General features: G+C 46.7%; 1 long non-coding RNA gene across 2 annotated transcripts; it reads right to left on the reverse strand.

Annotated features, from left to right (window-relative positions):
• Positions 1–1,861: 1,861 nt before the first annotated feature.
• Positions 1,862–25,329, reverse strand: LOC128083938 (uncharacterized). 2 transcript variants are annotated; one of them, XR_008208257.1, is made up of 6 exons: positions 25,207–25,329; positions 24,723–24,855; positions 10,684–10,801; positions 3,629–3,667; positions 2,787–2,900; positions 1,862–2,344 (listed from the first exon to the last, which is right to left on the reverse strand). It is a non-coding gene; the product is annotated as an uncharacterized LOC128083938 (long non-coding RNA). The 2 variants fall into 2 exon arrangements; XR_008208256.1 differs by having other exon boundaries at positions 1,862–2,900.
• Positions 25,330–27,531: the final 2,202 nt, after the last annotated feature.

Here is a 27,531-nt window from a genome sequence, read left to right on the forward strand (position 1 = left end):
AAGGCCCAGGGGGACCGTGGCCATGGGGCTGGGAGCTCTGCCACCTCTGCCCCTGCAGGAAGGCAATGTGCAGCCCTGGCTCCTGCACTGTAAACAAAGCGGGACACGAGGGAGAGACTGCAGGCTATGCAAAGGGGAGCAGCAGTGCAGCAAAGCAACTGGGAATGGGGAACAGCACATCTGGCTGAGAGACACCCGAGGAAGGAGAAAGAAGAGAAATAATTGCATTCAACAGTTTGCTCAATGCTTGGCTGTACTCGGGACCACTTCCCACAGAGCTTCATGTAACATCTGTAATTTTTGCATTTATGTTTGAAATGTTTTTCCAAGTGCTTGTGGTTTGTTTGCATGGGATTTGATTCCTTCTACTGTGAATCCATCATTTGCCCCCAGCTGAGATTAATAATGGCATTTTATCACACCACATGTACTCAGCAGCCTAGGGGAACACTCCCTGATTCGTTGTTTTTTCTCTACTCTCCCATTAAATGCTTCATCAGTTCTTATAATGTAAGAAGTACATCAGAAGCCAAAGTAGCATTCAGCACATTATCACACTTTCCATTCCCTGGGATGAATCAAAGTATTGATTTTGGCTATCTTCATGGCAGAAGGTTTGCTTGAACTCCCACTCAAGTCACATGGAGGATCCCAAAGAACTTCTCTGCCTTGGATGTGGTAAACAGTTGTCCAAAAACTTCTTAACAGGACTAATCTCCTCTGTAAGATCTTTTCAGCAGCAAATTAGATTTTCAAGTTAGATTTTCAGTGAAATCTACAACACAGGAAAGATTTGGTTTCACGTGGCCTTGTAACACCAGTAATCCTAAAAGGGTTAAAAGAGGAAAAGACAAGGAGTGAGGTAGTGCCTCTGAGCTGCCCCGTGGCCTTGTTAGTGACACGGTGTGCAGGAGCTCGAGGAAAAGCCCCCAGCAAGCTGAAAAATGGCTTTGTTGCCATCTGTGTACAGCAAGCAGTCCATATGATGTATGATTTATTAAGTGTCACAGCACTCTTGAAAAGGCTTTTAATTTCAACAACCTGCTGATGGAAGGAAATGCCTGATCAGGATGGCAATGGGTCTACAGGCAGAACTGCTCTGCTCTGGGATAAGGGGAAGGTTGCAGGCTGGCATGCTGCATGTAAGGGCAAGGAAAGGCAGCTCACAGTAACAGTGTGGGGCAGAGTTATAACCCATAGGGTTAAGAACAAGATGAGTAGGAGGTAAAGAACTTGGAAGAACAGCAGAGAAGCGTGAGAGAGGCTGCCTGAGCAGCAATGGAGTTACAGACCCTAGAACACCCCAAAGAAGACGGATTTGAGAAGAGAGGTGAGTGTGCACACCTGGGTGAGCCTGGCCAGCAGGCTGTAGTTGTTTCCCTCCAAATATTCTCCAGCCAGGAATATCACTGGTGGAATTTCTACAGCATTCAGAACTTTGATTCCGTAATTTACACTCTACACTATGTAAGCGTCCAATTACTGAACATGTCTGTTGTGTATTACGATGGAAAATGTTTTCAATAGTGGAAAGACAGCAGAGTGGATTAAATACAAAATCCCAGAGAAGGACAAGCACCACTCCCATCAGAAGGGATGCATTTAGAAATCACTGCTCTCCATGTCAGCTTCAAAGGTACTGAACTCTATGACTCACCAGTCAGGTTGTCGTCATCTTGGAGACAGGCAGTGGCCCAAGAGGTGTAGCCAAGGTGAGTTTACACGTTTCTCAAGAGGAAATAAATAGTAAAAGAAGTCAAACCTCAGGAGGATTTGGGCAGGGAAGGGGTCAGGGTCAGGCCATGGCAGGGAGGGAATGTGCTGGGGGGGGAAAACAAGCTCATTGCTGCCAAAACACAACACCTGAATGTGGGCTCACAAGTAAAGCTCAACAAGCAAAGTCTAAATAAAATTAACATAAAAATACAGTGAAAATCACCAAAGTGTTTCGAGTGCCCCCTGTGAAGATAAAGGGTGGCTGAATGGCTCCCAGGTGCCCTGTGCAGGCTCCAGTGCTGCAGCAGAGGTGACACAGATACAATTGGTGATGGCTGGAAGGGTTGCAGGGACTTCTAAGGGCAGGATCAGAATTCAAATGACTCCTGACAATTGTAGAGTGCTATGAAATCGGTAGATGAAAGGTAGCAAAGGCAGTAACCAAAGTTACTGAAAAAGGGAGAATCAGACTCAGAGAAACCAGGACACCTAGCAGGACTGCGGGAGGGCTCCTTCCACAGCTGAATACCAAACAGCAGAGGATAACTTGTCTCACCTGCAGGAGGGCTGGTCACCAAACAAAGGCAGGAAGCAGCTTCTGGAGATTGTCAGCTTCATCAGCAAAACACTAGAAGAAAATAAAAATAAGTCCCAGTTAACGGTCATATTTGTGACTAGGAACGTTGCCTCATCCCTGGTGCTGATGTGCCCAGCGACGTCTCCCCTCACTCAGTGCTGCCTTCTATTTGCAGAAGAAGGCTCTGGGGGAGGCAGCAACCTGGGGAGGCTCCAAGCCAGCCCTGCCTGGGGGTCCCAGACACCGATGCCTAATTCCTTGGGTCAGCCCCACCGGGGGCTCCCAGCCAGCCCTCGGTGTCACCCCGTCCTCATGTGCCCCTCCTGCCCCCTCTCAGCAGTGGAACAGAGGAAACACAGGAAGAATCCATAACAAAAGGTCTATTATTAGCAAAATACACAACAAAAGCACTTCAGTTTATTCACTCCTAGCATCCCATTATCAAAACACCCATAGTCACTCTCAGCCCTTAATGTGGTTGAAATTATCTTACCTCTCCTGTTCATTACTCTTGGTGACAAGCAAGCAGTACAAATGCCCCACTGCTCTAGGATAAATATACTTCCTGTACAGATTAGGTTAGATGACATAGTTCAAACAAACATATCTGTGAAAGAAGAGACATGCTAATCTGTAAAGATTTAGATGAAGGAAGGAGCCATCAATCTGTCAGGAGTTATCAGTTTGTTTTTCTCCCTGTGTTACTCCAGAGATTTCTTTTTATGCCATCTCCCCTTGCTGCTCAGTAGATTACACACAAATAGAAGCTGGAATTCCACTTTTCCTTAAAAAAGGAGAGGGGGGGCTTACCAAAAAGTACATCGATATCCCAAGTGTGGGGGAATGCAGTGAATAAGAAGCAATTTCTTCTTTGAAGCCTCTTTTTCCAATTAGGAATGCTTTTACTATTTACTGAGCAATAAGAAGAAATGGAGAAGAGACAAAAACAGCATTGCAGCACTGAGCTGAGAGCTGCATCCCTACTCGGGAAAACATGAGGGAGGTGATGTGCCACTGATGGGAACTGCAGGACTGCCCAGGGATGGGGAGCCAGGTTCCAAACTGGAATTCTGCAGGACTGAAGAATTCAGAGGCATCCAAACAAGCAGAGTCATACCTCAGTCTGCAGGAAATACAATGGGTTGTTACAGCTGTTACAGCACTCTGTGAATGACCCGAGCATTGTATCAGCAAGCCTCTGGCAGAACTTTCCTTTTCTCCTGGCTCACATTAGCTCTATGAACACAGGCAGCTCTGCAGGATGGAGCCACCCACCACCAGCTAAAAAACAACACCGTTCAAAACAAATGGGCTTCGCTGCTGAGGGTGACTTACCTGGAAAGAAGCCAGCATTCAGTTCAGCCCGAGTTTACCCTTTAGGCAACAGAAAAACACAGGAGATGTTAGCTGGGAAACTCACATTACCTGTGCTAGAAAAAGAGACGTTCTATTTATTGCATTATGCTGCTTTGAAACTGCCTTTTCCTGGACATGTTCAGTAAGTGACGATTCACATCATGTTTTCTTTAATGAAAGAGATGGAAACGCCTCCCATTCCTACATAAATTAGAAGCATTTATATTCTAAACAACGGAGTAATTATTTGCTAAATTATAGCGATGCGCTCCAGCCCAACCGCTGTCAATAGGATTATTTGTGCGAGCGACTACTTGTCAGTGTGATTAAGGGGTCACTCACTAATGGCAAATGAGAGCGGTTGGAGAACATTGCTCTCACAGTCCCACAATGCTTTGAAATCGATGGCCAGTTTTTCACCATTGTTTTCCACACTGCTGCAGGGAAATCTCCCAACTCGGGGCGTTCTGGTGCAGCACCAAGGTGCCTCCCATGAGCCCCAGGAGTGCCCCAGCAGCAGCCATGGGCACAGCACTGAGCGCTGCATCCCCATGGGAAGGAACAGCTGCAGCGCACCGTGCCAACACACCCTGCTCAGGTGGGGGCTCACAGATACCCAGCAGGCCAGCAGTGGCTCCTGCTTCATTCCAGCACACCACAGAGGGCACCAGGCTTATGTGAGGGGTGCTGGCTTCGCGCTGTCTGTACGGACAATCCTCCCCCTCCATCCTCCTCAGAACATCTGTGCCCTGAAATCCCCGGTGCTACATTACAGGAGAGAGTGAAAAGTAACAATACATCCTCTGAAGCTTTTGAATGCAGGACTGATTACATACATTTGATTTTGGCTGAGGCACTCTGAGGTTCATAGGATGTGTTTCGCAGCTCCTCTGCAGTCGGAGCCTGCGGCATTGCACACCCCTGCGCCAGGGTATTTGTGCCCCTATTGTTACACCAGCATTGACTCCAAGCAGAAAGAGCCATCTTCAGTCCCAAACAATTCCTCTCGGCATCATGGAATTCCTATAAATCTCTCACCCACATTCTGGCCAATCCCCAACTCACTCAGCTTGCAAAATCTGAGATTAAAGACCAAAGTGCAATAGCCCTAGGCAACAGAAAGCACCTCAACACAGCAAGTACTGATTCTACCAAAACAGATAGTTGCAAAAATAGGAGAATAACACCTGCATCTCTGTGAATATCCCAAGGTAACCAATAAATCATAAGGATATGACAGAACAGACACGGATATTCATTATGGTGTGCCATATCATTCTCCACTTGCCTGTATGCAGGACATGAACACAGATACTGCAGTGATGCAGTAAACATTCCTGAAGAGCTGGAGGGTCGTTGTCCAATCATAAAGAAAAAGAGCTGTAGGTAGAACAACAAACACAGGACTCATTCAAGCAGAAACAGGTCAGAGTCCCACTTGGTGAAAGCACTGCCTCTCGTGCTAAGGGAGCTGTCTCAAGAGGAAAACTGGAAAGGAGCAGTTCTCTCTAAGGAGAGAGAACAGCAATGGTCACTTTACATCTCTCCACACCGTTATCTGGCACCCCGGGCTCAGGAAGTGCTTTCCCACTCAAGCACTTAGAGGCAGTCCCAGCCAGCTCCGGGATTCAATTTACAAGGTATTAGGATGTTTGTGTATCATTAAGAACCACTTGACCACAGATCCATTCTAATAGAGAGTAAACTGAGAGCAGCAGTAAGAAACTGCTGGAAGGCTGATGGGCAGATGAATCAGCAAGGAGGGTAATGAAGCAGCGATCAATTTCCCCGTGTCTTTAAGGAGCTCTGAGCTCTGTCCTGCTTGCAGGCAGGGGCTGCTGCTCCCCAGCCCCTTCCATCCCCAGTCCACCACCGACCTTTTGTCCATGCCACTCTCATCACTGCCAGGCTGAGTTAATCAGCTCAGTTCGTCACCCTCGTCCCTCTGAGTACTCCTTTCCTGAAGGGAAATATAATACATTTAACATGTCAGATGTGCTCTTTCATGCACGGCCTCAGCTCATCACTAATAAAATACGTTTGACTCTGCTGGTTTGGTCCCTTTGTGCTCCATGCCGTGTTGAATCTAAGATACAGATTCTCATCACTCTTCTTTAGCAGGAAACAGCCATGTGCAGCCTCACTGAGGCCTTCCAGAGCCCCAGGCCCATCCGTGAGGAGGAGCAGCACTGGGAACACCATGGGATGCTGTCGGGTCCCAGTGCCAGTCCCAGATGCCCCACACCCCATGGAGCCACCTGCAGAGCCGCTGCTCCTGGCCTTTGCTGTAGGTGAGTAGTTTGGTTTCTTGTTTTGTTGTTTTTGTTGTTGCTGTTGCTTAAGAAAGATACAGACTCCAAGAGGTTTGTCCCAAGCAGATAGAAGGTCTTTCATCACCTCCTGAGAATCACCAGCCAGAAAATTCAGCATGTTCCAAAGCTTCTCAATGGCAAATTCCTTTCTAATACAAAGTTAAAAACAACCTCTGAAATGCAAATAACCCAGCCACCTACACAGGATGATTTATGCCATGCCATCTTTTTCATGCAAATAAATTAGAAGATGAAAATGTAACTTCGAATGAACAGCATTGTATAAAAAAGACTGACATTGTTCTGCAGAACTCAGTGCAGTGTGCTTCTGCCACTGCTGCTGGAGGTTTCACCCCCCTGAACGTGCAGAAAGAGATTTTGATTAATCTTGATTTTCATTTGTATACAAATCACTTTACGGCTTCAGGCACATCAGGAAACGACAGGTACTTTTGTTTCTTTCCATTGGTGTCATTTCATGCTGAAAGTTTGACTGTCAATGAGTGTTTGAAGCAGCAGAAGGAAACCAGGAGGCTTTCTTAGTAAGAAACCAGAGGGACAAATCCCCACATAGAGCAGAACTGGGCCTGGAGCAGCTGCACAACAGTGTGCTGGGGGGGCTTGGGTGGGCAGCTGTGGGAATGGCAGCCATGGGAGGAAAAGGCCTTTGGAAGGAGTGGGAGCTGAGGTGTGCACAGAGGGATGTGATGAACAAACCACCAGCAGCACAAACCAGCACAAAAAAGGCCAGGATTTGGTTACTCCTTGTTCCAGCAGCAATAATCGCAGAATGGCTTCTCTGAAGGGGCTGCCAGAGAACAGAACCTGCAGGAAAGGACTGCAGCCCTTGGATGCTTCCTGCAACAGACAGCTTAGCTGTCTCACAGCTCACGTTGGTGTTGGTTCTTGTTCTGCTCCATTAGACTTTATCAAATGAAGGGGAAGAATCCGTTTTGATCAACTGAGCGGATGCAGTGGTACCAGATGGGGTACATGCACTCTGCTCAGCAAACTTCCAACGCCAGCCCTAACCCAGCCCTGCAGCACACAGCTGCTGGTCATGCAGTGCGAGTTGGACCAGAGCTCAGGGAGACGAAGCACAGAGCTGCTTCCCACTGCCGTGTGAGCAGGCAGGGGCACAGTGCCCAGCCATAAACAACACCAAGCAGGGGACATCAGCCCCAGCACAAGGAGAAATGCCAATGCTTCCTCAAAGGGATGAGCTGCACAGTGCATAAATCTGAGCACAGTGACACCACTCCGAGCCCCATTAATAGCAAAGGGCTTGTCCTGAGCTGCCAGGCTGTCACAAAGCACTTCCAGCTCAAGGACACCCCGGCCCCGGCCACGCCAAACCGAGCAGGGAGGAAGGCTGCCTTCAGCTGATGTGTTACAGACAGCTCATGTGCTGTGCCTGGAAGGACCTCTGGTCTAACATCCACATAAATCGCTGCCAGCAGCTCATAAAACCCAGGGATTGATCTGAAGGCTCTTCAAAGTATGCTTTAAATCGCAGATTTCATCCAAGTAAAGACATGGACCCTAGTTTTATTTTTATCAATATTCATAGCAGCAAGAAAAGACTGCACTATTAAAAAGCAACAGCTATGTATAAACAAACAGATCATTCCTAAACTGGGGTCATTCCTCCTGGTAATGATAAAGCCCTGTCAGGTAATCATAATCCTCAGAGGAAAACATTTTGCTTTCACTGCTGTCCTCTGAGATAGTAAATCTGAGAGGATCTGTCTGGGTCTTAATATATAATTCCTCTTTACCAGGATTGAACTTCTCAAATGGAGGACTGGAGGACTTGTCTTCTCATTTCTTCTTTTCTTTGTATTCTCATTGGCAAAGCCTCAAATCAGCTTAGGGCTGTTTTGCTCATCTCCCAGTATGCATGTTTTTGAAGGAAGGAGAAGCCTTCAAACAGAAGAATTTCATAAGCATCAACCAGGGACTGCAAAATCCCAAGCTCCAGCTCCAGTTCTGCCAAGGAGACAATGTGTGGCCTTGGGAGAAACGGCCTCTCTTCCCTGCAGGCTCTCCATCTGCTGCTTGCTAATAAAATGGGATTATAAAACTACCCCATCCCAAAGGGCAGGTAAAACTTTGAAGGTGAAAATTGTGTTACAAGCGTGATACATCATTACAACACAGAAAAAAGCCTTTCAGGCCTCTTTTCTCTCCTATTCAGTGCAAAGCAGCCACATTTCAAAATGAGAGCTACGGACCAGCTTTTCTGTTTGCAGAGATTTCTTTCAGCAGGCGGCAGATTAAAGCCAAGGGAATAATCCATAGCAATTAATTTATTCAATGAGTTTAGCCTCATTTTCTGTTCACAAAATGTCTGCAAGCCATCTACCTTTTTCTGTGGTTCAGTCATTCTTCACAATTATTACAATGTAACTCTCGGTCTGGAAATTACTCCCGAACAATTAGCCAAGCGTATTTTAAAAGCCGTGTGAGTTAGTTTCCATTTAATACACAGGACACATCGTATCTTTTCTCCCCAGGAAGAAGGAAGGGCGCAGAAATGGTCAGGATATTAACAGTGCATTCAGCACTGCTGCCTGCTGTGCTGCCACCCTGCAGCCCTGCTGCCTCCTGCTGCACAGCAGAGCCCTGCTGGAGGTTCTCTGTGTGCTGCTCTCCATCCCACACCTGCACCACTGCAATGTGCATTCAGGGGCAAGTTGTGCTTGGAGAAGCTTGTGTGTGTATGTAAGTATTTTCCTGCACTGTTTCATATGTATATTTCCACAAACTTTTCCACCAGCACAGAGAACTGCAACATCACCAAAAAGAGGGGAAAAACAGGGGAAAAAGAAGAGAAATGTTCAGGGTATTTACCAACAAGAGCAAGAGAACCCCTGGGTGGCATTCCAGCAAAGTGCAGCTAAGGCTGCTGGTGGTCAAGGCGATGTTGGCGATGTCTGCGCCGGTTCCATCAGACAGGCTTCATGTAGGTTCAGAGACATTTCAGCGTTTTAATGTGCTGTTGGCTTAGCAAATAAATAAATTACAAAGTGCAGAAAGAGCTTCTGGAAAATACATTAAGGCAATTTGCAAATAATTGCGGTGAGCCAGGCTGTTATGACTTTGACTTCTGAAGTATAAAATCTCCCAGAGATAATGATGATAATCATATTGAAAATAGTTGCCACCCTTTAATCTTCTAAGACAAAACAGAGATCTTTGGGAATTTGGGACCCTGTCACTCTAATTGAACATCTGACAGGAAAGTAATTAGAATGGAAAGCATTAAGGTCACCTGGTGGCCCAAACAGAATCCATCAGCTTCCACTTGCCATCACACAGGGCAGCCAGTTCATCTCATGCACAGCCTGCACATTTAAATAGCTTCTCTGCCAATAGAATGGCTGTCAGACAGACTATTTCCAGAATGACTTTGGATCTGAGCAGCTCACACCGGGCATGTAAACATTCACCATCCATTACAATGGCAGTTCAGGAAAAATGGCCCCAGAACACCAGAATGAAAGTTTGCTGACAAAGCTGTTAAGATGCAGGATCACTTCCTGGGGTTTCATTTTTCTAAAGACAACAGAATTGTGTCAAAAACTGGCTGTGCAAAGAAAGAAGTGCAAAATACTTTTCTGCCACCCCTGCTGCCCCCTACGCCTTTTCTCCCAGCTCTGGGATGCTGCTGGGCTGGGCTCCTCTGGGCAGCACCACTGGGCAGTGCCCAGCATCCCTGCAGCACCCATGGCCTGGAGACATGAGGAAAGTCCATGGGAAAACTGCAGCAAGGCTCCTCAACAGAAAAGAGATTTAAAGAAGGAAAGAGAAAATAATTGCTAACAGTTTCTGGCCTTTTTACGGGATGTTTTCAGAGCAGGCTTAATCCCAAACCTCTGCAATTCAATGGAAACATCGATCGGCTTCCGCAAACAAAGTTAACCGTGGTGACTCTGGCATCCTTTCTCATCAATCCAGCTCATCCAGTCTGCAGCCCAGAAAGATGCTGTGGTGGGTAACACCAATCTGAGGACAGTTCTTCAACCAACCCTGCCCATTTCCACTCAACATCTACCACTTTTACATACAACTGAAGCTCTCATCTGCCACCCTCAGAGCTGACCTCTCTCCATGCCTCAGGAGCAGAGGGAAGTTCCCCATGACAGCAGAGCTCCATGCTGGAGCTGTGCACACTGTTGTTTGATGCACAGTGACTCAGTGGGAAGACTCTAGTGACAAGAACTGGAGCCATTCCAGTCATTTTCCCCATAGGTTTTGTGTTGCTTGGGATTATTTCTTTGTTTTTTTTTTTCCTTTACATTAATGTGAACAAATTATATCAGTGACATTTGAAAAAGTGCCTTTTCTCAGCACTGTCCCGTCACACCCAGCAATCCTGCCTGTGCCATGCAGAATGGATCTTTCAATCCTGGATATTTGTAACCTTCAGACTCTCATAAAAAGTTATGCTTCCCCTTTAGTCACCGTTTAGCAGCCCGTACATATTTAATTCTCCAACCTTTCCTCATAAATCCTATCCTGGCTGCAATCATTTCGGCTGCTCTTCGAACGATCTCCATCTCCCCAGAACTGGCAGGAGGAGTGGAGCCCCGTGGGGATGACAGGAGATGTGTGCTGAGAGACAACTGCAATTGCACTGCTCCGCCACTTAATACCTGTAATCCATAATTATGTTGTACTTCATTCCACTATCACTCTTAGAAGGAGAATTTAACCTACCATTACAACTCTCCTGAAGGCAGTGTTTCCCATGCGATGCTCCTCCGTTGTATGGATTTATGTCTTCAACACCTCAGCTCCTGAAAGCAGCAGCGGAGCATCTCTGTGCCTTTGCATCCTGCAGGACAAATAACTGATCAGAGGTTGTTGGTGGATGTTGCAAAGGGTTCCCTCTGTGAGAGTCAGGTCAAGATGATACATTTTAAGACATGTTACTTAATATCTTCCCCTCCTCTTCTCACCTTCCATGAGAAGAAAGGAAAAAAAAAGAAAAAAAAGAAAAAAAAAAAAAAAAGAAAAAAAAAAAGGAAGGAAAAAAAGGAACAAAAGCAAGCAAACTTCACCTGCTTCAGTTATGGGCAATGACTTCAGCAACAGTGTTTGCCCCCCTTCCTCCCCCCCCCCAGCCCAAAACCAGAAGAGCTCATCCGAACATTCAAAGCGTTGGCATTGAAAGCGCTGACAGAAGTTCTGCCATTCCAGAGGAAGGCCACAGGATTTGACAGACGGACAGATGGAGGGGCACAGCCATAAACAAGTTTATTTATGCAATGTCACATTCCTGAGATTTTCATTCTGTTCCCCTCCCTTTTTGGGGGGATCTGAAAAGCTGAGTTAGACGACAATACAGGGCCAAGGCTATTCATCTGGGCTATTCAAAGGGATGATTTATCCCTCAGCAGATGTGCTCTTAACTACACAGTACAACTCGAGAGAGGCTATTAAATCCTACATCAGTCACTGGGGTGTTGCAAATTGGCCGGAACGGAGCAGGGAGCTGCACAGTATTGTTACCTAATAGACAGGACTGGTCCAGCTTGGCACTACGTGTTATCAGTGTCTCACAGAAGGATTGTGTGGCCTGTTTTTATTTTAGAAATGCATCTATAGTTTGCTTTTTAGCTCTGTTTGATGGGGTTGCTTTTGTTTTTGTTTTGTTTTTTTTTTTTCTTTAATAAATGAGTCAGACAGCAGGAAAACCAACCACTGCACTTTGCATATGAAACTAAATTAGAACTGATGAACATTCCTCTCAAAGTCAGCTCATTTTACGAGACCTCAGGCACAGAAAACGCAAAATGAGCTGCAAGAAAATCTATGTCAATAAATGGTTCTCGTCTAAAAGAATACATGATCAGAAGAAGCAAGTCTGATTCACGTGTTGTGTTTCTGTTCCTCAGCCCAAGCAGTTAGGAGGGCTGGGCTTTCTCACTGGAGGCAGTGAGGCAGCCCTGCATGGTTGGGCACACACCATGCTGGTGTTAATGCTCACATTATGCCCAACAGCTGCAGAGTCACTTCTGACATCATAGCAGAAAACGAAATGCTCCAACACGCAGTGCTGCCAGGGAGGCTCCAGAGCACAGCACACAGCATGGTGCAGCAGTGTGCATCAGGTGCTGAGTGTGGGCTGTGGGCAACAGTGCATCTTCAGGAGGAGCGAGGAGCTCCTCTGGGGTAGAGATCAGCTCCAAGCAATGCTGATCCATGTCTCCAGCCACGTGCGCTGAGCAGTGAGCCATCATTAAACTTGTGAACAACTCCTGGTCGTAAGTTTTGACACATTAATATTCATTAAGATGTTCTTTTCACCTCGTGTTTGCCAGAACAGTTCTACCTGCAGCTACAAACTGCAGCAGGTCGCTGTTCCTTACTTCCAAGGTCGCTGCGCAGCCCAGAGAAATAACGCTATGGCAGCACTTCTGTGCTGCATCGAAGGGGCCGAAAGGCTCCATCTCAATAATTCAGTACAGTTAAAAATCACCAGCACCTTCTAAGGGAATTTTAAAAGCACACCCACTCAACGCCCAGCTGCAGGGCAGCAGATGCTCTGCCACTTTCTAAACCTCCAGAGGATTCGTCACTGCACACACCTACAGAAGACATTGCCCATCAGTCACTATGCGGGGCGCCCACATGGGCCCAGCCCCACACCTGCACACCACACAGGGACACAGCTTTCCCAGCACCGCAGCACAGTTTCCCTGGTGGTAAAGGCACAGAGATCAGCTCATAGCCAGAGCTCAGCACAGCCCAGTACAGAACGTGGCTGTTTCTCACCTCTCGCCAGGATTTAATTTTCCCTTTTGTCTCCTGCTAAAAAAAAAAAAAAAAAAAAAAAAAAACCACACAGATGTCATTAAGCAAAATTAAAGAGAATTCACCTTACACGTCTTCGTGCAAGTCATTAATCTTTTACATCAACTCTGCTGGAAAATGCAGGCTGTTGACTGAAGTGGCAGCGCGACGCCATGGAGCGATGGCTCTTATGAGCTGCTGCCGTCTCCAGCAGAGAACTGACACTGCAAAGCAGAGCACACACGGTGAAGAGCATTGATTTTACAAACATGCAATTTATCAAATGACACAAATCAGCCCGATGACATGAAAATGTATCTGCAGACTTCATGATGTCACCTCGCACTCCTGATACGGCGTGGCAGACACCAGGTGAAGACAGCTGCTTTTGGCTGCACAGAGTAATTTTATGGGGCAGGACTTCTATTGCTTTAATACAAATTTCTCAACTCTTTGGGGTTTTCTTTCCTTCTAATTTTAGAACTGTTTAATTATTGACATGCTCACACGCTCACTGCTCTTTCAATCATTACATCCCATTCTCCAATCAAAGCACCCCATTTCTACCTGCTGAGGGAGGATAGGGCTGGGAAAGGCAGAGAAGCAGAGCACAGTGAAGCAAAGGTTCAGTATTTGGCTCTTTGACCAGGAGGCGCTGAGCACTTTGCTGCTTTATCTCCAGCCCGTTCTCAATCTTGCCTCCCCAGTAGGACTTCCTCCTCCAAGCAACTGGGCTCTCAGCACAGCCAAACCACATCTGTCTGCCACTCCTGCAGCACCTTCCAGCACTTCCCACTGCGTCTGAGACTCGTAGTGCTCTGTGGGATAGGCACAGAAAAGGTCCCAGTCCTACTGTGTGGTCCTGCTGTGTCCTTTGCAGTCAGGCAGGTAAGTAACTGCAATCAATGTATTTCATTACTTCTTTCTCTTCAGCCCTCCTACACTCACCATATTACAAAGCACACCCACTGCTTTCACAATGAGTATAACCACACACTCTGGAGAAGGGCTGGGATCAGAGCTGCCCAGCAGAAGCAATCACACCGAGAAAAGGCCTCAACATGCACCCCACAGCACAGCAAAATGATCACGGTGCAAAGCAGCAGACTGCCAGGCACCGGGCAGATCAATCCCAACCGCTGCCACTGCTCTGCTGGACCGTGCCTGCCCTGCAGCACCCAGCAGGAAGCAGTGCTGGGTCCCAATGCCACCCATGGCTGTGGGTCACCCCACCTGCTGCCCACAGTGCCCGCAGATGGCTCCACACACACAGTGCTTTCAGAGACAGTGCTGCACCTTGGCTGCTAGAGAAAAAGAACAAACTGCTAAAAACATTCCCATTTTGTTCAGAAAAAAAAAACAGGTTTCACTTTTGCCACTTTCGCTCAGTTTCATTGCATGGGAAGAGCTCAATATTCTAAAAGCTTGACCTGATATTCACCATTAGGAACAAACTTAATCTGCAGCAAATGAAGTCAAAGGGAAGAAATTTACACTGATTTCTCATTTGCTTAGTGGTGCGTTTCGCTCACCCGAAATGCCACCCACCTATTTTTCCCAATGATACTTCTGTTCACAGATTGCTCTAAAACAACGAGCAGCTGAAGTAAAGCTTCTCCTTAGAAGAGAAAAATCAGTATGAATAGCAATTTAATTATGCGTGCTAATTGTTTTAGCAATGCACTTCACGTCAAAGCTACTGTTAGTTGTTAACACCTGAAATTCAGAAAAGGGGATCAGCGAAAACAAAACTTGCAGAACTCAGGAGTCGGCACTGAGTTTACACCCATTGCTCTGAGCAAAGCCAAACTGAGTTTGAGTTTGCATTGTGCTTCTCCTCTCTTACAGCATTCCAGGAGAGAGCACGACTTCACACGATAAAACTGATGATAATGATTAAAGGGTAACCATTGAGACAACCAGAGGAAATTCCCAACAGACATCTCAAGGTGTTGTTAAACACCAGCAGTGTTTCTGCAGGTCCTGCAGGGCAGGATTCTCAGCCCACCTCTTTGGTGGCCCCGTGCTGTGTGAGCCCAACACACGGAGCACAGGTGGAGATGCAGATGGCCAGTCGGTGCAGGTCCTACTTGCATTCTGAGTTTGATGCAGCACAATGTTAGGCTGAGCTGGGTTAATATAGAGCTGAAAATAGCAGCTCTGGTTATTGTTCACTAACTTTGATGCCAGCCAACGTTTGTTTTTTTAGGAACTCACAGGACTAACTTTTCTTAATGAAGTTGTGACAGGAAAGGAGTTTTGTGCAGCTGTGCCCATTGCTTTCACTTTTTTGGATGATCCTCACACAGCTTTCAAAACCAGCTAAGAAATACCAAACACGTGCTGACTTTACTGCTATCAGCTGCTGAGTCTTGAGAGATTTCACCCAGAATACAGAGTGGGGAACACTGATAAATGAACATTTCGTACCGCATATATTTTGTAAATTGTTGTAGGAAGTACTCAGGAAAGGAAAATCTGAGGGTGCAGTGCACTCTTCTCACTTCTGGGTCTCGTGTGCCACTCTGACACCAGGCTGGGAGGAACACAGAGCCCAGCAGCCACCAGCACTGGTCTGCACTGCAGACACAGAGACCAGGTGAGCTGCACCTGGAGCTGCAGGTTAGCTCCTAAGCGTGCAACAGGACTGCAGATACAGCACACCTCACTTGATCAAGACTTCAAGCAGCAGCCCTGTTTTACACGCACACTGAAGTCCTAGAAAAAAACTTGGCCCCCCTGCACCCACCTGAGCCGCACACAGGACAGCACTGGAGCTACTGGTCCTAGATGTTGGATGCTCAGTGCACCCATCACCCGCTGGGGGATCGGCTGAAGCTTCCCTTAGAGGGCTAGAAGAAAAAACAATTTCTTTATTTGCATCAGTCACTGGCACAGGGGTTTTCCTCACCTCTGTCCCAAAGCCATACAGTCACTCAAGCATCATTTAGTTAAATTAATCCACCTGAAATATTCACCTCACAGCAATTAAGTAAAATAACCTAGAAAACACCTCCTCCAAATAAGATAATTTGCTATTTCAAGTCTGAATATTGTTGGCATGCAAATACAGGCGCTAACATACACCGGAGACGTGTGAAGTGATTTTAATTGCCTGAAACTCCAGCACTGTCGAACTGCAGGGCAGGGGGAGAAGCCTTTCTAGTTATCTCACTGCTGTCAGTGAGGAGTGAGCCTGAGCTCTCCACAATAAAGGGCTTAAAATAGTAATCAACATTCCTTGTACAATCAGATACCTGTTTGGTTCTCCTGTGGCTTTCTGTGTGTGCTGAGAGGCAATAATTAGGTCACACACAGCAGCTGTGGGAGGAAAACCACCATCGCGTTTAGGATGGCTGCAGCAGGCAGGGAGGGACTGCTGCCCTGCACAGCGCCATAAGGGTGGGATCCGTTTGGTTTGGGCCATGTGCTGCATCGTGCTCCAGGGGCATTTGACCCTTAGATCTTGTTTCTGTGTAGAAGGAGAACTGCTGAGATCCAGCATTCTTCAGAAGCTGTGGCACAAGGTGGTGCCTGAGGTTGTAACAGTGACAAGGAACCCGAGAGCTGTGAGCTCCCATTTTTCTCAGGATCCAGCAGTAACAGCCCAGATAATGCAGACCTAACATCTATCCAGGCAATAATACACATACACCAAAGGCAGAGCCTACGTTCACCTGTACAGAAGCAGAGCTCTGTTCTCCATATCAGTCAGCAAACAGCACCATCTCACCCACCTGCTTTACACCACGCTGCGCTGACCTCACCCCAGGCTGGCTGCATGGACGAGCTGCTCCGAGCCCAAACACACAGTGCATCTTACCAAGCAGCTGAATGAAGATGTTAATTATGAAGAAAGAGACTGCCAAGATGATTAGAGAAGTGTCGAGCAAATTAGAAGCTGTTATTCATATGGAGAATAGCTTACCATATGCTTGAATCTTTTCATCTATTCACACCCAAGACTGATACACAGTACTGGGCCTTGTCCCCATGCTACCTACCTGTGGCAAGCATCACAATGCATCCCCATGCTTCCCATTTATTTCTGTCTTCCAAAGGCACCTTTCTGGCACAGGAATGCACTGAATTGCTGCCAAAGATTCCCTCTGCTGCACAACAACAACTGAGCTGTGGTTCTGAAAGAGCTCCACAGATGGGTCCTTCAGCTCCAGTTAGCATCTCCTCATTGCTAGCTGACCAAGCCATATTGCAGCTTAATTAATAACAGCTTTCTCTGGAATCTATTCATTAAAACCACCACAAGAGTTGCATAATGCAATGTGGCAAATCCCCATATTTCCCCCTAATGTGGAAGCAATTGCATTCCTCCTCAAGGGATGGAGATGGTGCAGACAGCTGCACTGTTAGCTTAGAGCTGCAACTGCAACCAGGAGAAATTTATCTTCAAAACTCTTGCAGAGATGATGAGGTGGCTCACATACGTGTCAGTGTATGAGAAATCATGTATGTGCTCATCTCCTGCCTCCAGGCTGCAATGCATTTGTAGCTCTTGTTGCTTTCCAGGAGTTTGAACACATCCTCAAGCATTTTATTTCCAGTTGCTTTCCTGAAAGGAGCACGTAGCAGCCTAGCAAATCCGTATGAGCCCGTAACAGTACTATTTCTTAGAACAACAGCACAACTGAACATGCACACATTGTGTGGGAATAAGTGCAGGTATAATGACAAGATGCAGCACTCACATTAGATACATAAATGCCTGTTTATAGGTTGGTGTTCAGGCTATTTCCAGTAGAACTGCAAAATATGACTTTATTCTTCACTGCACCCAAAGCATGTTAAGTAGGATGATACTCAGACACATTGAACATTGGACATACACATCTTATTAGGCACAAAATATATTCCCCACGACGTGCTGGAGATGGAGTTATTCCACATGAGCACTTAGGAGCAGTGCAGGAAGCCACAATTTGCAAGCCTTGAGATCCCAGCAGCCCGACGGCACCTGGCTGCCACAACACAAATAGGTGCTGCAGACCACAGCGTGAGCAGAGCGTTCCTCACATGGAGCTGTGAAGGACAGGAGACCAGCTCTGAGGAACAAAATGCCTGCAAGGTTGCAATGAGTCAAACAGTTTTTACTCGACACTACCTGTAATGATACAGCTGCAAACTGGTGCACGTACACGGAATACTGATGTGATGCAATCACTACACAGAGGCACAAAGATTTGTTTCCTCAAAACCCATGTGAAGCTTGAAGCGCGCCAGACAAGAATGTCAAAGTCACGAAGAAAAGGATGGAATAAAGAAGGTTATCTGGAGGTAATTGTAGGCTTTTAATGAAAGGAGTCATGCTAGACTCAAAGCCATGTCACATCACACAGATATGTAAATAACACCAGCGGATTAAGGCTGAATCCATAAAAGAAATCAGACTCATTCACTGGGAAGCTCTTAGCATGCAGCTGTGGGTTCGTGTTTGGTGGATCATCTGCTCACCCAGGCAGGATGCAGCTGCACACAGAGCTGTGCCCAGCCCTGCGGGGTACGGCTGCCCCTGCACAGAGCCCACCAGCACTCCTGGCAGAGCAGCCTTGTCCTGCCCTCCTGCTTGTTTGGGGTGAGCAACACGAGAAGAATTGGCATTCTGGGGGGCTTCTCTACTCAGATGAATCCTAGGCCATAAATAACTGCCTCAAAATGCAAGCGTGCTCCTCAGTTCCAACCTGGTGCTCCAGGAGACCTCTGGGCAGACAGACGGACAAAATAATTACAGCTGACAGCTGACAACAGAATTAAGGCAGCGTCAGTCCCAAAGGAAAATCGTGTTCTACAAAAAGCACGTATTGAGCTCGCACTTAAAAACCTGCACACACACCCAAATGCCACACAGCTGACCTGCCTGCTTTGCTGCCCAGTGCTGCTCTTTCCCATTTCTCTGCCTTCCAGATGTCAACGAGAAGCCGTTCACACTTGAACTACACACTAAAGGTAAAACCTCAGAGCTGTGCCAAAATCAGGACTTTGTGATCAGGGGCCTCCCTTCCTTGGCAGTCCAAGCATTAAAAAAAAAAAAAACATTTATTTTTCCAATCTCCTCTGCACATCCTTGCTGTCTACTATTTGCTTGCATTAATTCAGTGGTGAGGTTCTCAAAGAGGAGTTCTGCCCTCAAGCTGTGGTGGTGGCTTCCCATCTACTCCAACAACATACATCAAAATTTTATAAAAGCCATAAAATATGCTGCAGACTGGTTTTATCTTCCCTCTTTGAACATGCATATAATTTGATTCCATCTTATCCAAACATTCAATAACCAGTAACAGGTGGGAGCGGGATAATTTAGTGGCTGGTGCTGGCAGAGGAGCAGAAAAGCAGTACAGGGAGGGGAAATGTGCCTCTGCTTCTGTGCCTGATGCACTTTTTGCTAACAACGCTGGAGAAGCCTCACTGCTCACTGCTATCACAGCGCACCTCTAAATCCTTTCTATGTCTACAGGTTTTGCTTTCTCTCAAACATGAGCTGCTGCCCTCCACACACTACCATCTCCAGTTCCCTGTCCTATCACAGGCTGTCTGCCTCCTCTTCTATTATTAATCACTTTCCTGAGGTCAAATCTCCCTCTTACAGCTCTTGCTGAGCCTTGGAACAGTGATCCAGGCACACGGAGCCCTGCAGGCAGAGCTTGCATTGCATCTCCCAAAGCCAGAGGCTCCACTAGGGCTGAGGCTGGCTGCAGCCAGCTGCCCACAGGCACTGAGGATGGATTCTGAGGGATGCAGCCTTCTCACACAGCCACAGGGCAGGCACAGGGCACAGCCTGCACATGGCACCCTGACGCCTGGCCCTAATGCCTGGCCCAGACCCTGCTCTGCTGGAGGCCATCCAGGAGTTAATTCACGTTTTGGTTCCACTGCCATCTCCAAGGATCGGGCACAGGAAGCAGAGAAGAGTGCATGGAAAGGAGAGTGGCTCATGGGCCAGACTGAGCAGCAGATCCAGCACTCCACGAGCCTCTGTTTTCAGAACCGCTTGCACTGACTTTAATTAAGCTCTTCGCAGACTCACCAGCTTGGAGAGATTAAAGCAGAAAAGAGCCAAAGATCTTGCACACCACACAGCCCTCCCCCTAAGCTTCTACAGTTCTGTAATTGAATTTGCAAAAAAATGCACCATAATTGTGCTCTGTGAAAAGCCACACTGTTCTACTTCCAAAAATTTCTATGTGCCCTATAGAAACGTGGAGCCACTCTATAAATAGAAAGTCTTTTTTATTAACAATAAATAGATATAATTATTATCAACAGAATCAGCAATCCCTCCTGCCCTGAAGAACAGCCCATCTATAGAGAAACACTGCATATGGTTTACTTACAATAAATGCTTAGCTTGCATTTCCACACAAGCTCAGTCACTGTTACTGCTGCACAGCAGGGGCCCATCCAAGGGGCTCATGGGGCTCTCCTGCCTCTACCAGCCATCATCCACAGCTCCCGAGACTGCCAGCAGCCAGAGCAGAGAGAGACTGATCACATCTCTTATTTTATTTACGGTTCTCAATGTCTCTGAAACCTGGATTCACATGCAATAATCTGGAGGATCCCAGGAAGCAAAATGCCTGCACACACCTCACATGAAGCAGGAGCCCAGTGGCAGAGCTCATGGAAGGCTGACCCAGCAAAGTGATCAGTGAACACTAGTCCAGGTTTGGGGGCTCATTGGAAGCACATTTGTGCTCACAGGGCAGCAGTGGGCTGCATCCCTGTGACTGCTCCTCGTGGTTTTTATTTTGTGCTCCATTTCACAGGCAAGAGCTGCTAGATGATAAGGATTTGCAAAACAAACTGCAAGCCACATAGCACTTTGCCTGGAACCTTTAAGTATGAAAATCCATTCCAGGGCCTATCACCCACTTGCTGAGATAACCTCAGCCTGAGCATGCTGCGTAAATCTCCTGCCAGAAAAGCAATCATCCCAAACTCCCATTCTCCTGGCACAGGCAGCACCCTGCAGCCCAGCCCTGCAGCCCCCACAGTGCGAGTGGCATGAGCCGTCTGCACTGCAGGTGGGTGTCTGGGGCTGCAGGATGCTGGGTCTCCCGCAGGCAGCATGCCCTCCATCAGAGAGCAGATTCACTGCTCAGCATCAATGGGCAATTCCCAAGCAGCAGCATTTCTTGGTGTTTGGTGGAACATTTTTCCTCGGGAACATACGCTATGTCACAGATACATATGCTTTAAAAATAATTACGGATAATATTTTTCACTATTTTCCCAACACTCCTCATGGAGGAGCAGAAGCACTGCACTCCTCTCTCAGCACAGCCAAACATCCTGCTGGGCACCCAGAGCTGCTCCCAGCTGCAGTGCTCTGTCCTGGGATGTGCCCCCCACCCCACATGACCCCGGCTGGGGATGGGCAGAGATCTGCCACAACAGCACATCTCTGGCCAGCAAGCACTTCAGCAGCAGCACACACCTGTGCTGTGCGACACAATTGCTTTTCCAGCCACAAGCAGAAAATAGTTCTTGTTTTACAGCCAGCAAACAGGGCAGAGCTGCCTCAGGAGAGCAACCAGCACTCAGCGGTTCTCACAGGTGCTGCAATCTGGGCAGGACAACTCTGGTCCACAGCAGACAAAGGCAGCTCTGCCCTGCAACACACAGCATCAGGCTGCCAGGCCAGGGCAGGGCTAACAACCATCTGTAGCACTGCTCTGTCACTGCCAAGACTTGCTCGCTAAGCGCACCCTGGGGGAGCAGTGCTGCTCCTGCCATGAAGGCGCTAAGCTCTCATCTGACACCACAGCAAAGTGCTTTACTCCAACATGGACATCTGAAGGTGCAGTCGGGCTTTGTACAACGAAGAAGCAAACGACACAGCCCAAATACAATCGAGGAGAAATGCAGCGAGGGTCACCGCGTGCACGAAACCACCTCTTGCATGGATGTGGATGGAGCTGTTTGCCCTAAGGTCCACCAGAGTGTTATTTTCAGAACAATAAAGCTCCACAGGAGATGGAAGTAATTCTGATAATGTAAAATTACCCCCTTTTACTTGCAGTCTTTACAATTTTTTAAAAAGCACATTGCTCTGCCCTGCCAATCTTCAGTGCTCTCTCTATATTTCTAATAGGTCTAATCTAATTAAATTAATTTCCTGGAATAATAACCTCCCAGGGACATAGAGCTAGATAATCCTTAACTCCTCATGAAGTCAGCCTCCTGTAGGGTTGGGGAGCAATTACGGCTCATTAGTCATCCATCTTAGGAGGAGGCAATGGGGTTTTACACTGATTGTTTTTTCAAGAGCACGGTGAGAATAAGCAGGAGCGAGGGGTGTCTGTTAACAAAGCCTTTATGGGGAGATAGCATGGAGTGAGATGCCCAGTGCACACAACCACATGCAGCCCTTTGGTCTTCATTCACAGGAGGCCTCCAGTGCATCTCTGTGTGTAATGCCAACATGCACGAGCAAAGCACATCCTGCATAAAGTCATGCAGCGCTATGCTGAAACAAGTTTGTCAGCTCTGTGCTGCTCATCAAGCACTACTTCCGGAATAGGGAATGGTTAAACTAAATCCTAACTAGATAGAAATGAATCTTTTCTGGACCTAAAATGACAACAATAGAGGCTACCTGAATGAAAGCCACTGACTGCTTCCTAAAACAGGTTCAAGAACACTGATCTGGATACCAGAAAGATGACCATATACCCACAAAACTTCATGCTGTAAGAAAGAATTGAGGAGCTCCAAACAACGGCATTACTGCTCTCCATATAGCACAATCACACTCCTCACACTAGGTGACGACCACAAAACTGAAAGCAAAAGAATTCATCAGACACCAGGAGTAAAACATGTCCTGCCTCATCTCCGTCTCAAAGACAAGAGCAGCGGCAGTCGGTACCAGGAGGCACCACCAGGCCTCCTTTGAGGAGCCCAGAGCAGAGCTCAGAGCCAGGCATTGCCACACACAGCACCAGGAGCTCAGCAACATCCAGGGCAGGGAACAGACATCAAAGTGCATCCTGAATAAAGCAGCCATTTGGCCTCAATTAGATAATTTTCCCTCTCTGATGCCTAGCTACCTTCAGAATTTACATCAGCAGACTTGACTGGAGCCTTTCACGATCCACTTTTGAACTATATGTTGTATAGATTGCAGCGCCATAAATTTGGCATTTCAAATGCCAACAAATGGCGAGAAAATTGGCCCCTTGTGAATAATAGCCAGCAGCCTTTACATGTAATTATTTTGCCCAGAAATTTAATCTGCTAGACATAAAAGTTATGCTGAATGAGAGAGTGCTGGATAATGATCTCTAAGCTCAGGGAGCCGACAGCCGTTACTACAGGCATTGAAAGACGTGCTGCTCTTCAAGCCATAACGCAAATTCCCTGTGGCTAGGAGCATTTCTGCAACAAATTTAGATGATGCTTTATGATGAATGGCACTACTTAGTTTGCAAAGGCTGTCCCTATGTAAGCTGTACCACTGCAAGATCTGCGTGGGTGCTGTTCCCAGTACCCCAGGATTGGCTCCAACCTGTGTCCCCAGAAGACACCAAAGTGCCATCAGAGCCGTGGCTCCAGCACAGAAACTGAGCCCCAGGCAGAGGAAACCACAAAGCCCTACAGCAGTGAGAGCAAGAGAAATCTGAGTCCCATGTCAGCGCCGTTCGTCGGCGTACTCAGCTGAGATTCAAGCAGCTACCAAAGATGTCCTGGCAATTGTGTTACCTGCTACCTTAAACGTACATACTGTTGCAAAAGAAAGGATTGGAGTGAAAAAGGGAAAGAAATAACAAAACAAAACGTGCAGGGAATACTGTACTAAAATCACGTCTGCAAATCGTACAGTATGTAGAATACCTGTTGCATCAGTGTAGCAGACACAGAATACAGAAGAGAATAACAATTAAATCTGTATTGATCCATCAAATATCTGCAGCCAGAACTGGGACTTATTCCCCTGCTCATCGCTCTCAGTTTTAGAAGTAAAAATACCATTTTCTCAGTACATATGCACATTTAAGGATATATTCCAGCACATCAAGGACTGTGTATTGCAAGTAAACTACTCAATTAAGACTCATAAAAGCTAATAACAGAGCTAAAGGAAATCTCTAAATCACATGAAATCAGCCAACAGTTAGACACAGCTCTCCATCCAAGTGTCTGCTTTGGTCCCAGGGAGCACACAATTGTCTGAAAGAGACAACTTGCCATTAGGTCCCCTGAGTCACCCAAAGTAGCATTTGGATATGGCAGGAGTTTTGTCCCTTGTTTGCTTTGTGTGGCTTCAAGAAGATGAACATAAATGCACTGCAGGAATATTGTCTATGTGTAAGAACACATGCAAAGCAGTGCCAGGGCAGACAGGCACGCTGCTATGGGAAGATTCAGCAAAACCTGGATACAGCATCTTGTCACGTTTGGCACTAAAAGCATTAACATCAGGCCAGACTTCAGTGACAATAGCCAATTTTAAGGCTAAACAGAGTATTTCTGCCTCATACCTGTATTTCAGGCAGTGATGTACAACAGCTGCCTAAATCCTGGGCCCGCCATGCGATGCTGAGTGCATGTGGTGTCCCATGGCTGCGCAGGGCTCCTTAGAGTGCAAGTGTCACTTCCAGAGTGACACCAGCTGGATTCAGTAACAGACCAACACACTCTCAGCTCAGGTTGCCCAGGATTATTAGCTTTGGGTAACAGCAAGAGCTGGCTAAACTTAAAGCAGATAGCATGCAAGAAATTTCATATAGTTTTCAACTTGATTTACTCCAGACGAAGCCTTTACACAGCTCTGACATTTAGTGGCTTAATCTAGAGAGAAGTTTCCTATACCTTATCCTGAATTCTCTATTTTTTTTCTTAAGATTTAAGTGTTGATCAAGTCACTGCTGAAGTAGATTAACTCCTGTAGTCACTGGGGGGGAAGCAATCAATGTAGCATAGCGTGAGCTGCCAGATAATCATACCTCAGGTCAGACCTGGATCCGACGCACTGAGCCACCTCCAGGAGCGAGGCTGGGCAGGAGCAGCACTGCCTGCTCGTCTGCTGGGTGTGCGTTCATTATCACAGAGCTGAGGAGAACCCGGAGCATCTGGGGACTGGCAGAGAAAGTTATTTTAGCTGAGCAGTAAGAGCCCCGTCGTTAGCCCTATCTAAACTGCCTGCCATCTCCTAGGAAACCTGGGGCTTGGATGAACAGAGTGCCTCAGTAGTTTTTTCCTGAGTTCAGATCGATCACAAGGAGTTGCTCACTCCATCACAACTTTAATAGGCTCTTTGGACTTGCATTTCTCTACCTCCCTGCTCCAATTATTTCCTTAATCATCCACATAATGGAGTTTATTATTGTCCTCAATGTTTATACAGCGTTCATTCATCAGGCATCCCACGATTTAATGCCAGTGACCAACATTTAACTTCTCACTCCATATCCATTGTTTTTGCCTGACCTGATGCTTTCCACAGAATCTGCCAAGCAGGGGCTTTGGTTGCCAGGAGGTGATGCAGGGTTGCTCCATGATGCCACTTCCACTTCACAGTGTGATGGAACCCAGAGCAAGACAATGCATCTGCTGGAGGAGAAATAACACAACATTATTTCATAAAAAGTCTACTCTGGTACAGAGTATGAATCTAGGTGCCATACGAGGTCCCCATGTGGCTTCTGGATTTGAGTTTACTCAGATGGGACCAGATCAAGACATGAACTGGCTGTTCTGCACCTACAAACCACAGCAACATCGATCTCCAACTGATCTTCCTTTATGAGGCAAAAGCTTATAAAAGAACTCACAAACAAGCTCAGGGCAAAGCAATAAAAGCTGATCCTTCCTGGGGCACTGTCCAAAATCACGTGTGTAAACCAATGAATCTCAGAACAATTTCCTTGGAAGCCTCATTGCTGCCTTCAGCCACAACCACCAGAGAGAAACTTCATGAAAGAGGGAGCAAAGCCTTCAGCAAGACTTTCAGGTTTTCAGCTCTTAGGTAAAAACCCGCATCTTTGCCTTTCCTTCATTTACTTTCTACAGATCCCTCCTCCACTTCAGCTCCTTGCTATAAGTAATACAAACAGATAAACCTGGCATCATTAGGTTCAGAATTTTGCCCTTTATTTCTTAAAGTAGAGATTGATATCACTATGGTCTCTACAGGGTCAGCAGGGGGGAGCTGATGCCTAATTTAGGTAACTTAGATCACCCTAAGATACAGCCAAGACGATTAGGAGGACAATTAGTATCCTAACCCGATCTGATCGCCCAGCTTTAGGGAATCACCTACTTTAACATCATCTGCTTTTTGCCACAGGCTCCTGCACAGCGTGGAACCTCTTATTTCATTGTACAGTCTCTCCTCAGAAAATTTTTCTTCCTTCTGAAAGGAAAAAGCCAGCCAAGATGAGAATCCTGGGTAAATACCCTGAAGAGCATGTATGCATTTCTAGTGGCTAACAGACCCTGAAATAAGAACTGCTGCAATAAATACCTTCTCTGACACATTTCTATCCAGAACAAATTTTATTTAATGGGAATTGTTCTAGTTAAACTAAGCTTAGCAAAGTACTTTCTCTAAAGATCCACAAAACACAGACAGAGAGAAACAAAGACGAATCATGGGAATATGCGTGATGTGAAGAAATAGGATGCGGAATGTAAGACTGTATTGAGTCCTGTGGGACCTTAGAGTCCCGATTTAATCAAAGAGATTAAATCCTGATGCATCCTGTTATAAGGTATCAGAAATTACAGCTTAATATCGTACTTAATTTTGGCATCTTTATCTTGGAAATGCTCCCAAGTGCACTGCACAGCCAGAGCCACCATCTCACCAAAGCAGTGAATATCCATTAGATCCTCACCCACAGTTAGACAGAGCTCTGCAGTTAGAGGAGATGAAACAGAAGATCTTTAGAGGTATTTTCAGTACTTATCTGCAGCAAGATAGCAGCCTCGCCTCTTAGCATACACACTACAGGTTGTTTGTTATCTCTGATGATTTTTGTCCAAGAAAAAGCCTCTCTCTAAGGTTTTTTCAGCCCTGTAGATTGTTATTTCCACATTACCTCGCTTACCTGCAGTCGATACAAGCGACAAGGCCCAGCTTCAGCTCCGGGCAGCAGGAAGGACAGATCCCCCTGCGGCCGCTCCTGTCAGACTGCAGAGCTCTGTTCCCATCAATGTGTGTTGCTACCCCTTAACGCAGGTATCGAGGCAGGGCTCTTCCTCAGAGAGATGCACTGCTCACGAGGTTCTGGAAAACAGGTGAGAACATCGCAGGAAGTTTTCTTTCCCCCACAAAATCCGAATATCTCATCCAACCACCGACATCCCAGGTGCCCCAAAGGCTCAGCGCTCTCCTCAAGGCACGCAGACAGCTGACGCCTGGCAGCAGTGCTTCCTACACAGAGTGCAGAACATCGGTGGAAGCCCACACTGGGCAGCTCTGCAAACACAGCCCCCACACACCTCCTGCATGGGGCATCACCGTTAGGGAAATCAAATCCTTTGACAAAGCCAAAATCATTTTCCAATCAGCGTGCTCTACAGTTTAAGTGATGTGACACTCATCTACACAGAGATGTAGCTGGTTATCTTAGAATGTTAAAGCTTCTAATTAAATCTATTAATTAAGGATATTAACTCAATTCTGCATTCTAGAGCAGCAAACTAACATTCCCTATGGACCCAGAAGTTATCTCCTAACAACACAGGAGAGATTACCAACCACAGCGATGCTCCCTCCCTCCCCCCCATTGCTGGCTCACGTTCCTATGG

This window comes from Tympanuchus pallidicinctus, unplaced genomic scaffold, assembly GCF_026119805.1.
Source record: "Tympanuchus pallidicinctus isolate F22 unplaced genomic scaffold, pur_lepc_1.0 scaffold25, whole genome shotgun sequence".
NCBI classification, from domain to species: Eukaryota; Metazoa; Chordata; class Aves; order Galliformes; family Phasianidae; genus Tympanuchus; species Tympanuchus pallidicinctus.